The 15,502-nt window shown below is 39.6% G+C and overlaps 2 long non-coding RNA genes across 4 annotated transcripts; one reads left to right on the top strand and one right to left on the bottom strand.

Annotated features, from left to right (window-relative positions):
• The first annotated feature begins 9 nt into the window (after window positions 1-9).
• Window positions 10-2,349, top strand: LOC147757974 (uncharacterized). 2 transcript variants are annotated; one of them, XR_015320701.1, is made up of 2 exons: window positions 10-124; window positions 890-2,349. It is a non-coding gene; the product is annotated as an uncharacterized LOC147757974 (long non-coding RNA). The 2 variants fall into 2 exon arrangements; XR_015320700.1 differs by lacking the exon at window positions 10-124 and adding an exon at window positions 640-780.
• Window positions 2,350-8,204: 5,855 nt separating this feature from the next.
• Window positions 8,205-13,431, bottom strand: LOC147757973 (uncharacterized). Of its 2 annotated transcripts, none has more exons than XR_015320698.1 (4): window positions 13,090-13,431; window positions 12,017-12,409; window positions 9,860-10,240; window positions 8,205-9,193 (listed from the first exon to the last, which is right to left on the bottom strand). It is a non-coding gene; the product is annotated as an uncharacterized LOC147757973 (long non-coding RNA). The 2 variants fall into 2 exon arrangements; XR_015320699.1 differs by having other exon boundaries at window positions 9,860-10,227.
• Between the last annotated feature and the right edge of the window lie 2,071 nt (window positions 13,432-15,502).

Raw genomic sequence — 15,502 nt, 5'->3', positions numbered from 1 at the left:
CTCGAAAGAATAGAGTCAACTGAGACGTAATGCGCTGTAGCCTGCAGAACACAATCCTAAAATGCACACATCCAGCCGCACTACCGCCCAGATGTCGTACTGTGAATTTTGTCTCCCATCTTCGGTACGTGCAGACAACAGAGCTCACTTATACACTCAGGCGCACTCATTGATTTACTACAACTAGGTAAAAAGAAAGGCTTAAGAATCGCGTAGGAGTGCGCAGGGAAAGACCTCAATGGCGGAGTGATACTACTACAACTAGGACTACTGCCACGTGCGCTAGCTCACAAATCGATAAAAGAAAAACGTAGTCGTTCAGGCTTGCATTTACACACGTGGGTATATATATATAATTATATATATATATACGGCAGCATAGCGAGATAATAAGAAAAAGACGAGGCAAGCCAACGCAATAGAAGCAGTCGTAGACATCAAGCAGCACAGCTGGCGATGAACCATAAACGCGCGCAAACCTAAACGAGCCAACTTCTAATACATACAAGCCATGTTGTCAGGGTTAACTAGAAACTAGCATACTGGACGAAGGATGGCATAGTTATTTATAGCCGTTGTTAACCAGGCGCACACCTAGGACAGAGCCTTCATTAAAGGAAAGTAAACAACGCTAACGCAGCCGGTCACATCGCGGCTAACGGCGTTCAGCGGCATTAGCTTGTGTATCTACGTTTGTCCTATTTTTTGCGTGCTTGCGAAGATACACGGAGAATGTCGACTGGCATCATTAACTTAGAGCCCTTCAGCCACCGAAACGAAGTACGTCACGTGAAGCTACTCAGTGCATAGTAGGCCTAACAGTCTAAGCAAAGCCCTGACGGGGTTGTTGTCAGAAACGAACTCCTTTTGTGTCTATTTTTCGTTGCAGCTGTCTGTGAGCCGACAGGGAAGCCATGCAGTCACCTGCACGCCTTAGCTATGCTGCGGGTCTTCCACGCCAAAAGGCCATCATTAAAGCAATGCTTGTATAGGACAGTTGGCTTGGTTGGCTTCGACGGGTGAATCGGCATCGTCGAGCGCATGACACCATTAACTAGATCCACCTTAAGACTACAGCAAGCTCCACACAGGAAACGGAGGAGGCTGCGTGGGAGGAGAGGAACGCAAATAATCCACGAATGAGCAGGTAGAAATAGTCGAAACTCGAACAGGGCAGTAGTTAGATTTGTCACGACAGCTGGTAAGAAAAGGGTGTGAAGTATGAAAGCTAATTAATGAACTACACCAAAGATGTCGACATTGCGTTGGTGCTGTTGGCAAGCTGAAAATATCTGGTCAAGGTCTGCCGAAAGGCAGGGATAAGACGCTTTCTCTACCCTACAATTATTCTGTGATAGAAGACAACAATCATTAGAGAGGAAGCGAAAACGAGTTGTACCGCCAACATTACAAGGCATTAACTATCGTTCTGTTATTTCGAAGTTAATTTAACGGTCGCGTGGGCACGAAGCCAAGCATGCGCACCTCTCGGCTTTTGTAGCATTGAAGTCTAAAGAGACTCCGGGCGGCGCGGAAATGATAAAGCACTTCAGACCAAAGGTCAACTCAAAAACAAAAGCAACTTTCCGACAAAATTCTCCGTCCTGTAAATAAACATTCTCAGTTTTGCTCAACGCAGAACGCTACAAACAACTGAGAGAGAGTATGTTTAGGGGCAGATGAGAGGCGAAACTATAACCGAAACATATTTCGAAGAACGCCAAACTAACCAACCCCCATTAGCCGCTCAAAGTATGAATAAAATTTCGACATTTCCTAACGACAGCTAGTTTATTTAATCTTTATTCGAAATGTTAAGGCTTAATTGATTTTACTATGATGCAATCAAAGGCCGAGTTGAATAGTGTTAATTTCAAATATCATAGTATCTATGTTTCATTTTCACAATTTATGACCATGTTGGTTAGGCGATTTTGATCGAGTGAAAGCGACTCTATTACAATAGACAAACACATTGTCTTTTTGCCAAAATTCGAAGTTCTTTGTTACCACAGACATGGTACCTTCTGTGAGCGTGGTAAATGATTACACTTCTGTTACCTTTCATATAACTTTTTTTCTGACAACGATAAAATTATCCTTATCAAGAGCCTGAATTAGAAATCACTGAACAGTTTACTGTTATTGACAAGGCCATAACCGGCGATAACAGTCATCGTTCAGTCGACCATCCCGACGCTGCTTACATCACCAATGTGATCGAAAAATGACTGGTTTGCATGAGATTGTTGTCCGGGGCTAAATATCGGTGAACCTGACTGCACACTTATTACGTAGCTTTCGTACTGTGCAAAAATATATTAATGGATTGAGCTGTAATCTATCATGGCTTTTTTCTTTTTCTTTAGTGCTTCGAACTTCACTGTGTACCTATATACTAGCTTGGTGCTTTTTAATAGCTAGCTATCTCTAAACCTTAAAACATGACTTGTATATAGATATAGATAGGTTTAAGTGATTGGTTAGCTATAACAGGAATAAGGTTCAAATCTTTCAAACGTCTTAGAAACATCTAACTGAAAAAAATTGTTTTTTTACTACAACCAGATTTTTTAAAAGATAGTCTATCAGTCTCATTTTATGCCATCGAATCGAAGATCATTGTATTGTATATAGTTTTCGTTATAGGAAATTAGCGTTAATGCGCCAGAACGCATTGACGGTCTCTAAAGACCTGCATAAGGTGCCAGTCCTTATCAGCACAGACACTTTCATATTACTCATTGTCGTTGTTGTAGTGCAGCTTTAATTGTGTAAGCAGTGACCCTCCTTATGGCTGTCCACCTAAAATGTAACTTAGCAAGGTGGCTCCTATTCGTTTCGCATACTTTAGTATATGTTGAATGTATTCTCTTTTACTATGGACACATTAAAGCCGGCGTACCGGAAGCGTCCCGCTGTGTGCTTATGAGATTTGGCTAGGAAAACCGATGCTAGACTACTCTGGATTCCGTATCGTCCCCTTTAGGGCTCGGAAGTAATCGAAACAACGCTCATTTAAATCTAGCGAATATGGCCAGTGAAGGTATCGCTTGATATCGTTTTCCTCGATCCGGATTGTGCTTCAAGAGTGACAATAAAGTCGTCAGTGTTAATTTTTAGCGCTGTCGTCGAGGGCCTACACCGCGTGCTGTCGATCAGCGCGCCACATCTCCACGGATTCGAAATACGCCATCAGTCGTTTCGGTTTCACGCAACGTCGTTCAGTAACGAATTAATTTTACATCTGTTGTAGACATATGCATCAGTTTACGTCCATATCTATTCGGCACCGTCATTGGAGTGATTTTTCTTCTTTTAAACACCAATCGATCATCTGACCTTTGACAGAAGTGCGTCTGACACTGACTCATGCCTCGTTTATAAGAATTGTGTACTTTAGGTGTATTTTTTTTTCCGCTTCTAATACCAAATTGCGAGTTGAGAAACTGATTAATAGCGGTTGAAAAATGAGAACGTGTAATAGGGTCTCGAGACTATAAGAACAATAGCTGTAAAAGAAAAAAAAAATTAGATAATGACAATCTGGAAGGTGTGCGCCTTAGCATGAGTTCGGAAAGATTTTTGGGCCTGCAAGAGAAAAAAAACACTTAGGTAAACTGAATTTCTATTTCCGTTCATATTGTTACTTTTAAGGTCGATTCCATTTTTTCTTCAGGTAGGTCGTTACTGGAACATTCCAAAGAGTGCCGGGCTGCTGCAATAAAATAACACGACTAGCACAATATATTACTTTTAAAACGGTTAGGTTGAATATTAATCGATCATTGAAACAGGCTAATATAATGAATAAAATTACTGTAATCAAAAAGCTGCACTGGAATTAATACATCGTGGCGTTCAAACAAACTGATTATTGTTAGGATTTAGGTAGTCACTCAAGCTGTACATCATGCTAGGTAGTCAAGGCTCTGTCCTAAAACAGGACCGTAGCCTACTGACGTGGCTGCGAAACGGACGAGGAGAAATCACATGAGAACAATTAATTCTAGTAATAGGTGACATACGTGTTTTTAAGCTACATTTGAGTTATTAAGGATCGTATATTAAAACGAGTCAATACACCGATTCAATTTGTCAAGCTGAGAACAATATTTTACGACAGTGAGAAACGTAACGCTTAAATTTGGAGAATACTGTTGAAAGCACTCTATCCTAAATTCAGTCTAACAATAGCTACAATTTCCGTGTCCATGCACACCTTCGAAAAATGATTTCTTTACGATACACTAACGGATCCAACACTGAGATAATTAGCAATACACGGACGACTCTTGCAGCTTGTTGCCGATGTTTGAAAATACAGCTGGGAATCCTCAACCGATGGTTGCATTTATTCGAATAACAGAGTGTCTAGCAAACTCGAATAGTTCCCTCTGCCTAAACATTAGAAACGAACGCTAATTCAATTGATTGGAAACAGCCTAAACTGTAAAAGTATTCGAATAGTTGTGACCTCAAAAAAGCCCGCGTCATTTGAAAAATTCGTAATGCCTTGCCGAATATTCGAATTAAAAACTCTGCTAGAAGTTGCAGCGTGACTAACAAATGGCAAAATGTTCGGCGTTTTCGATTTTGAAATGTCTAAATAAAGTATAAGCACCACCATCGACTAGATTCGATCATAGGCAGAATTCAGATTTTGAATTTTACCAGCAAATGACTTTCAGCTTTATGCAACAACAGTGCGGGAGTGACGGTATCGCTTTGACTGTGAAGTGTCCATAACAGGCCATAGGTAATTAAACGTAGGCTGTAATTAGATTGTTGTTTTTTTTGGAAACTTCTGAATACAAACGTTTCCGATACTTTTTAGCGGCTCAGTTTTAAGTTGCTATTAAGACGCGACGTTTCTGCTTGCCAGCTGTTGTGTTAATCAGACGTATTTATTGGGAGCCCGATTATTATTAATGGCGTACTATTGATGATAAGTAGTGATACATAGGCCTCGTATATGATAAACATTACCAATTGCGTAGCCCGACTGCGAAAGAGATTCCATACTCAAAACTAATGCATGTACACATGCGGCCTGCATTCGATGCATGTGTACACACCTGTTTTTAACGACAGTGCTTCCTATTGGCTAGACTTTTTGGGTGTCAGCTTTTATCAATGATCCTCGTTTAAGTGTTCCGGATGTCCGTCGTAGTTCGATTTTGTAGAGTATCAGGAGGTAAAGTGGCGTCTAGTTGATTCTGTGGTGCGTTTATGATTGTGACTTATGTGCGGTTCCTCTAAAAAGGGTTGCTAAGCACGAATCCCGCTAAAAGAAAAAGTTATTTCCAGACCGCTTAGTTCGCGGTAATAACGATAACGGGTTGGATGTTTTAGAAATACATCTACGCTGCGAATGTAGAATTAGGAAGCTATCCTTTTAGGACGACAGTGTGAATTTCAGTGAAAAGTCTTCGTTCCATTTTATATAGATATAAATTGCTTTGTAGCTCTATTTAATCATGCTGCTACCACTCATGGAGCCTACGTCATTGGTGTCTCGTATAGTCTACATGTCACATATGTGTTATAAATGAAATTGTGTATTGTAAAACGGAGGGCAAAGGATTTGTTACAAGGTAGTTGCAATAAAGATTACTGGATAATTACTATTTGCCAGTTTAGTAATATTTTTTAATGTAAATAATGTGCTTTACATGTAGAATTAGTTAGAGCATTTCACATTTATAAATAGAATTTTATTAAAAAGTCTTACAAAATAGCCTGAGTTCCGAATTGAATCTCATTAAGTGTAAAGCACCATTTTAAAACTAGTTAAAACGATAATAGCAGCAAAAAGCCGATCCTGAGCTAAATATAACGAAGTCTTTATATGCTTGTTCCCTTATTCTCGATACTGTATCGCAGCTGTTCCTAGAGAAACACCTTGCTTAATCAGACCGTGTAAATCAGCGCACTACTTAGCCTCACAAGCACCAAAATATCAGTATGTCCTCTCCATGGAGTACAGTAAATTAAAAACGGGCTGCCTCGGTGCACCAAACACTTGTTGGGGTTATCAGGGCCGAAAGGGCCCAATACCCTAATACGACTTTGACTCATATGTGTACATTTATACAAAATATCCGAAGATAATAGGCTTAGATTGAAACGTTAATTTTATCATGCAAAAATGTCCCTGTCTGATTCCCCATATTCGGCAATTTGGGATCGTTCAATGATTTCATGATAGGATATTACTAAGCAGCTTTCAATAGATTCTATCCACAAATGAAAGAGTTATACTAGAATTGCAAGAAGCCTAAGGTGTTCATAATTTACTTAACAATTCAGCTACAACACCATTTTTTTTCTATATGAACCCTATCATCGTTTAATCGTTCGTTAGTTGGCAATCCGAAAATATTCAAAGTTATGTTTCTCGCGCACTGCAGTCTCTGTTTCGGACGGGCTACAAGGCTTTCACTGAGACCTTATCGAGTTTGGTAGATCGACTGCTCAAGTAAAGTTAATGTTTAGATCGACAAATTCTGATGACGTGAAGGCATCATGACTGAATACAATGGGATCTGTGCCTGCAGGCGCAGCGAACTCAGTTCAGTGTGAATCGTGGTGCGGCTTTGGCGTCAGACTCGCAGAATCTAGAATGATGGTTTCTTGATGTGATGCTCTTGGCCTAGACTAGATCACGCTATCTTGGATCAATTGTACTAGCGGAATCGTTGCCATCGTAGTCGTGCTTGGGGCAGCGGCTACGATGGCAACGAAATGTCGGTCGATGCTGAAAAACAGTTTTTAGTCAGGATCATCACAATCATTCCTAAATAAACAGCACTTATTTGTTATTACTGCTGTTAATATACTTATTTGTATAACCTATTTAACGTACAAGTAAATATATCTAGTTCGGTAATTGTGACCACTCACGATAATCTTACTTTTTAGCCAGCTCGCCGATTAAAAATTTAAATGCAAAAATCTAATTGATATGATTTTCTGAGCAAATGGGATGTATAGTTCTATAGACCTCTGATATACAGTTGAAGATGTTGTGTCGAATAGATTTGGACGTAAGATGGTGCTAGCGCTTGCACTGGATATTAAAGCTATCTGCTATTGTGAGATACTCGCCCAAAATGAAGCAATTAATGTAGCCCGCTATGTACAGTTCTACAAGAAGCTCACGGATCGTTGGCATGGCAATCAGGAACCGGCAATTGATGACAACGCCAGATTTCATCGTTATGCCTCAGTTAATCTCTGGATTAAGAAGCCGAGCATCCAATATTGGCTTCATTCCGCCTATTCTCCCCCCATAAGTCTGCATGATTACGGGGCTATATATGCGCTAAAAGTGAACAAGCCTATCCCATCATCGGTGTACCTTGAAAAGCTATCGATAGAAAAATTACATATGGGAACGCACATGGCAGGTATATGGCTGTACAGAAGCTGCCACAGTGCTAGGAGGATATCAGGAATGAAGGAGAGTATCTTTAACACATGTTGGAAATTCATCATTCTAGCCCAATAAGTTTCAAAGTTACTTGATTTCAAAGTCCGCCGAATTCGCTTGCAACATCCTGATAATCATATGTTTGAGCAAACTCTGGAAGAGCTTTACTAATACATAGATATATATGATAGGCAATATTTATGCGAATCATATTAATTTTTATATATTTTCGTAATGGTGCCCCTAAACAAGGTGTCTAGTCGAACTACTTTAGTTGAGATGTATATCGCAAGCTTAAACAGCTATATGCATAGATCATTCGAAAGCTGGGGCGTCACCAGCCTTCCAGCTATTAGCATTGGTTCTGCGTACGACGTCAACTGTCTGTGTCCTGCTACGATCGTATCCTGGAGGCCTGTAGATATTCTAGTGCTTTTCTCTTATGGATTAGTAGGTTTGAATAGTTTTCAGCCTCAGGCCGGTCCTACGCGATCGCAGTGTGACCGCTCACATAATCCCTGCGGAAGAAGGCAAGGCATCCGGTGCCGAAAATATCGGCAGGGTACACTGTCAATCTACGCTAACTGAGATGCAAAAAATAGATGTTTAAAGTAGCCTAGTTGCACCTGTGGGCAAAATTTGTCGAGGCGGATACTGCGCAGTAGACAGCGTTCGAAGAGATGCGCCAAAACAGAAAACATAACTTCTCAACAGAGCTCAAGTTCGGTAGAGCGCTTGAACCAATTGCCGATTTTCTAGAAAAGAATCATTTACTGATGAGCTAGTTATACATGAGTAGTAAACTCTTGTTTTTTATTTGCGGTCTTAATGAAATTCACTTTAACTTTATATATTTCTTATAAGAATTAAAATATGATGCGCACTAAACAGGGAGGCCTTTTGTTGAGCTGTAAGGCTTTTCTTTGCTAAAGGCCGACGTGGCTTTTATTTAATATAATCGAATCTATACGATCTGCCGAATTGTGAACGGAACACATTCCAGTAGAAATATTTTACATTTAGGATAAGCCTCCATAGCATTCAAGGGCCACCTTATTATCGCTCAGCAGGAATGAACGTCTTCCTGGCTAAATAGGAACACATAAAAGTTTGAAATTATAGTGTGCTTTTCACATACATTTAGATAGGGGCATACTGATGGACCGCAGACGTTTTCGTTGCTGACAGAATAACCGATAGTAGCAGACAGCGCAAAATATCTAAGGAGTATAAAATAGCTTTTTGTTATAGAAAGGAACTAGCCACTAACTTCAATGATTTAAATATGAGAGGCCGCACAATATTTTCCCATATCCAGAGCGGTGCTGGCGGAATATTAATATTAATCGCAACGACGCGTATTCTAATAGGACTTTCACGCGTTAATTATCGCGATATCCTGGGCCTGTCGCCCATCAGTGAGGCTCGAACCGTAACGAGCCTTATATAATCCATTGTCATCGATGGTGATTCTATCGCAGATTTGTGACTGTCCTAAGTTTCCAGAGCTTGGATAATTGTTCGCTCAACATGTCGCATACAAAGCGAATATTGCCGTTGAATAAAGCTGGTCAGTAGGTTTGAGATGCTCCGCCACAAGTGATTATCTGTTGTTAAAGCTCCTTAAGGTCACTCTTGTAAACTCGTTTCGAACCCATGACGCCGAGGGGTGCGTACAGAGCTCGAGGTAGCCTGTGTCCATAGTGCCATCGTTTCCGACAGAGGACCAACCTGGAGGTTGTCCAGAGCAAGCGTTACCTGAAAGAAACTGCAAGAGTTTTAAAACGTACCTATTCAATCTCTGCCAATAATACAATTAAGCACTTGCTGTACCTTATTGTTTATTTTTTTTTTCAGTTCAGTAGGGGCGTTCGGTGGTATAAGAGCGTCTCGAGATATACGTCACAGGACTCTCTCAGTTGAAGCACCTTCTGTGTATCGGTACGTTTCAGCTTGCCGAATGACAGTCATGTTACAACTTCACGAATCCGGTGCGAACTATTTCAGCTTTCGTAGGCGTTGTTTTCGCGTATCATGTAATCGCTATATTGCATTTGAGAACGATGTTTTTGTTTTTTTCTTTGCTTCATCTGAATAAGAGTAGACTTTAGTAACATTTGATGTGTGCGATACTCGTCCTAGATCCTGTTATTGATTGATATTGCCTTATTCTACAGCAGGCGACATTAATGACTTTTGTTATGAATCATTGTTTACTTTGTTACCATTGTTTGTTGGGCTATGAAGAATTGCCTAAAGCTAAGGGAAAAATAATTAGCACATGATCGCTTATTCATTAGTTGCGGTTCTGAAAATTTTACTTCTGAGAGAAGGGGTACCACTACTTTTCCAAGGGCATTTCATGCTATAATTATTGTATTCATGACATTTCGATTATTTACTGCACACTTATATATAACTTACGTGCCGTTTGCATCTTTCGGATATCTCCCATGAAAGTAATTTCATGAAAGATATTCATCACATTTAGCCAGCGTTCGATTTGGGTTCTGAAAGCATCGTATCGATAAAGCTGACACGACCAAAAATTTTGTCCTTGGAACCCGTGCTGTGTCTGCTGGAGGGCATCCTGCAGAGTAACCTCGTCGCTCTTGAAGATAGGAATGGCATCTGGCATATAACAAGTGTTGTAAACGACGATAATTTTAACGTGTTCGCCTTCATGCTTCGCAGTAACCGTCTTCTCCCATGCATGAGACAACGTCACTCGCCCGTGAAGATAAACATTTACGCATGTTTACATCGTAATTTTCAGCACTAGTAGATTCTACCTGCGACCAAAAACTAATAACCTTACTTTTAAACAAAGAAGATCAAGAGAAAAGCTAGCTTGCTCACAGTGATTCGTTACGTCCGAACGGAACAGATCTCGAAACCATCAACCCGTTTGCGTATCTCGGTCTGGCACTTGTGAAAGATCTTTTGCTGATCGTGCAGGGGAACGAGTCTGAAACTATTGTAGCTATCATAACCAAAAACCCGTAGAAACTCTTAGCTCATACATCGTTCTAATCACATACGGAATCTCCATTCTCTGGGAAAAAGCAACGCGCTAAAAACTTATCGAGTTTAAACACAGTAAATTCAATCTTTTTAAGTCAATACTGGGTACAGTTCACGCGATGATCCGAAATGTCTATTGAACGACACTTTAATGTTCATCGAGGGCAACTGAAAAACGCGTAGCCTTCAAGAAACTAAAGCATGTAGAACGTCTATAGGGACTCGGAAATTAAAAAATGGCGTAACAAGTTCTTCTATTGTTGACACCCTAGCTAAGCCGATTGGCAGCAGCTGCAAATACGCAAGCAAAAGTAATCGTCGTATTGAAACGGTATTAGCTGTCCGCGGGTTTTTAATTCTACAAACCCATAAAACGTAGGTACAAACCCAACGAAAATTGTATTTGCAAATTTTGCAGAGCTATCTATTCTAGATATAATTTCGACCAGTGTGGCCCGATCGGGCCCGGTAGCCAATTCGAAAACATTATTACCTTAAAGATGCTGATATCACGCGAGATAATACATGTTGAATATTTATTTTCAAGATTTTAAAATATATTACACACCTGCACGATCCGTGTGGAATAAATGTTTAAAATATACTCTAATGGACTAATGTTGAAGGCCTGAATTCTATTCCAAGAACGACTTAGCCAACGACTAGACAAAGAAACCCTGGATGACGCTAAATATCATTCTTGACACCAAACAAGTCACGTTCTTATTTAAGGTCTGACGTTTCGTTTAAGTGCCGGTTGCCGATCTGTGAGATCATTCAGCAAATATCAAGGTATACTATAATAGAGATTAGTAGATATGGCTTCCTAGATGACCTTTCTCGACGAGAAAATTCTATAGAAATTTGGTACGATTATAGTTAATGCATTATATAATTAAGGGACCAGTTGCCATTTTCTTTTTATTGTTATTTACTTGTTTGTTGTCATTATTTTTAGTTTAATTAAGCTTGTTTGGAAAAGTTTAAATAGCAGGTTATATCGCTGTAGCACCACGCCCTAGCCCACGAGTTCTATAATAACAATGTACATATCATACACTTCTTAATTGCCAAAATAGAAGTCAGTGTATTAAAAATTGTAGTGTATTGGTACGGCTACCTAATTTTATAGTTGCAGGTGGTATGCTCTTACCACTTTAAGGCCATTTTGTCTGATTCTTGAAAGGTTTTAAATTGATTAGTCAAAAAATGCCAGGAGAGGACTAGATCGAATGGACATTGTGATTTTCAGTACAAAATTCTGATGAGTTTGGTGAATTGTCTGTTGTTGTCCATACTTTTGACTCCCATTTAATAGCTAAGTTCGATACCGTCTATGTTCATGTCTATCGTGAGTGATTCGATCGTGTGATGCTGTTCTATGATATTTGGACAGTTGAATTGAGCCTGACTTACAAAAGGGACTGTTTGACGCCATAGAAGTTAAAAATAACAGATGCCTTTAACAAATATCAGATATATGTATCGCTCGACAGCGTTTTGTTATATTTCATTGTTTTTTTTTTTTTTTTTTCTGTCACGAGTATAAAAACTTACAGTAATTTTTTTTTCCAAAGACGGTTCAGCAATTCCTTAGCTGTTAGATTTTATCCACGATACAACGCGTTATGCCCGAAAGGTCTGTTTGTTTATCGCAGTAAGTTTCCTTGAGATGAAGCAAAGTATTCTAGCTGTTCAACTGTAGCCGTTTTTATTTGTTAGTCTTTCGCTTACGTGAAATACTCAAGCGGGCTTGCGAACAACGTCTGTTTTGTAAACCGCCCTTGTTTACGACGATATGGGTTGGCATAGATACTTGGTATTACAATACGTGGCTTTTGGGCATCTGGGGTGTAGCGTAGAGCGCGACAAAAATAGTCTTGCATGACCCAAGACGAAGCGACTATCGGCGTGTTGCAATACGTATAATGGAATTAATGAAATGAGTGCCTGCAATGTTCAGGTGTAAAAGAATCATTTCTGTAATGTGTAGCAATATCCTTGCTCATTGACCGTTATTGTCACAATTCATTGTCAGGGGCTCTGGGATTGGAAAAGATGAAGCTAACATCATTGATTTATCTTTTACTGCACGGTACTTTTTACAATAGGTCAATCTTAGGCATATTTCGTATGACGTGCAAATAGCGTAGGTGTCGGCTTTATGACATGACATATGCTGTAGCAGTAATAATGATAACAATCTACACTAAGGAAATTATAGCTAGAACGATTTTACTTAGGATTACTTATGTTACTATAAAACAAACTATTGACATTTAGAAGCCGTATCTAACTATGGCCAAACAAATACAGGCCCCTTAACATCGACAAATGAATCATAATATTATTACTATTGTTATTAGCGCAGTAGTTTATATGTTTGCCATCACACTGTCTAACGGGCTCGTTAAAAACAAGAAACAATACAGTTAACATGAATGGCCTTAGCTCGTAACAACTTTCTACAGTTGTTTTTTTTTTCTAACTACATATTAGATAATATATATATATATATATATATATATATATATATATATATTATCTAATATATATATATATATATAACATAGAATAGTATCATACTATAAGGCAAAGAACACTTTTCTGTATCATTTGCCATATTTTACCTTTGTCGTCACCCGAGTAGTCCTAGTATATTAATTTACAAAGATTCTAATCGTCAGAGATTCACTACTATGACAACGTTGACTTATATCTCACGTCAATGATGACGAGAACACCTATATATCAAACGTGTTTACAATGGTGCCACAGTTTCGGTGGAATCTCCTTGCAATGAAAATGTATATTCGAAATAATGCTGTCAATGCTTTAGGAGTTTATTTTCGACCTTGCATATTACCACCTTTAAATATAATTGAACAACAAATCAGCAGACGACCCAACCGTAAGCATTTATACTACACTAATGTACGTATACACCTATATCTATCGATTTGATGTATTGGAAACGTAATAGAGATTCTTAGCTTTGCTAGAAGCAAGTAGTATAAACATGTACTGTTTCTGCTATCAATGTTTTAGATAAATGCAGGGTAGACAGACAATTTTATGCTAATCTTGACAATCAAGGCGACAGTAAACAAAAGGTGGGTGTGGCGTATTTTGGTAAGCGTTTAATCAGAATCGAACGCGAATTCTGTGCAATTTTTAAAAATGTCGAAAATACACCGTTCCGTTCACAGTTCGGCAGACATCATCGTATCAGTTAATTGTCTAATCAAAGGCCAGACTGCTTGCAAAAATATAGCTTAAACGTAAACATCAAAGGCTTGAACGTGGCAAGGGTGTTTGTACGACCTGTTTCTGTTGCTAGATTTTCTAAATACAGGAGCACAAACCTCAATACGAAAATGTCTGTAAAGGTTTCGCAGACAAACCAGTACTTTTTCGAGGATACCAAACATGTATACTCTGCCGAAACACATGTACTTGAGAACATCTACAACAGCGACGTAATCACCTCTCCACTCTCTATCTCTTAAGGAATACAATCCTGCTTTTACGCAAAGGACGGCGACTATTTCTGTTGCAGTTAACTAAACATGCGTATTTTCAACTAATTCATTTGTTCCTTATATTAAAATGTATAATAATAATAATAATAGCATCTGAAAGTATTCTACTTGGTCCTTCAGATATGAAAGCTTAATTGAATCAGACATGAAGAACAAGAAGAACAGCTATATGAGACCCGTTCAGAAATGACCAAACTAGAGTGGATGCCAGACGTGAACACATAAATATATGTATAGTCTGCATTGACGCTGAACGCCTTCGAAGTAAAAAAGAACACGGTTTTTTTTTATCATCACTTGAGCTCCGCTCAGGGGTTCGTAGTTTACATGGAAAACAATGTCAGCCAAGTGTCGTTCCAGGGAACGCTCGCGTGACTCAATCCATTTCGCGTTCTTTACAAGAAAAGGTCAAGATGAATCAAATCATAAGACCAGGACGGCCAATAGACGCTACCGCCGCGCATTGAGCTCAACCGGTGCAAATATGGTGCAGCGTAGATCGATTGCGCCCCACGCGACGTGGCAAAGTGTCGCTTCTTGTTGAAACTAGATGCTTGTTGCACTTAACGCCTTCATGTTGGTCCACAGAGTAAATTGTGACGTCCCACGATAGCGCTCAGCATTGACTATTGCTATGGCGCTTCGTTTTGGTCGAAAAAGAAATCCAATGATAGTGGTTGCCACAGTTGCTCCACAAGCCCCATCACAGAGCAGCTCTCCATGAATAAAGCGGTTGCTTACCATTGACCCTTGGGTTCTGTCAGCTCTAGATGCAGCATTTTTTTTTCTATTTACGTAATCATTCAGTTCAAAATTAAACAAAGACTAGAGTCGCTACCACTTGTAGGGTTGACGAGGCTAGTTTCAGTCCACCATGCGTTGCAGACTGTTTCTTGATAGGCCGAGTTGCAAAGCCAATGTCGCGTTGAGATCACTGGAGAGACATCCACTGTCCTGCAATGACGTTGTGAGCTCTTCGTCCGGTTCGTGGTTTCTTTGACGTCACTTTATTTGCGAATGAAATCTCCCTGAGCTTTTTTTCCATTAGGTACCTCAATGTTACCTCTATCAACAAGAAATGTGGTCCGTATTCTGTTCGATACTTTCGGGGTACCACATCAACTGAGCCCTTATTTGTATTGTAAGTTTTATAAAAACCAGAGCACTACCTCAAATTTCAGCTTTCTTTTTCGCAGATCGCAGACGCTGCTGTATACATTGTTGTCCTGCGTGTTTGGCCCCGCTCGTTTTCAGGCACAGAGAAGATAGACGCAGTCTGACACAGACTTTTGGGCCCTAATTTACATGGGTACGTATGTCGATTATCGAGATGACGCGCACTTCTAATGTGATTCGCCCGCGTGGCATAACGGAACTATGATACTTAACATGAGTATTGCACTCAATGAAGAAAAAAAGAAAAAAATTACCTGCGAGTTTTACTACTAACTCGTTTGATGGTACACACTTGACTGTTCTATGTCGCTGGCATGGAAATCAA

Source organism: Varroa destructor, unplaced genomic scaffold (assembly GCF_002443255.2).
Source record: "Varroa destructor unplaced genomic scaffold, Vdes_3.0 BEIS01000002.1, whole genome shotgun sequence".
NCBI classification, from domain to species: domain Eukaryota; kingdom Metazoa; phylum Arthropoda; class Arachnida; order Mesostigmata; family Varroidae; genus Varroa; species Varroa destructor.
The sequence above is the reverse complement of the archived record's forward strand: the minus strand, read 5'-3'. Positions and strand labels throughout refer to the sequence as shown.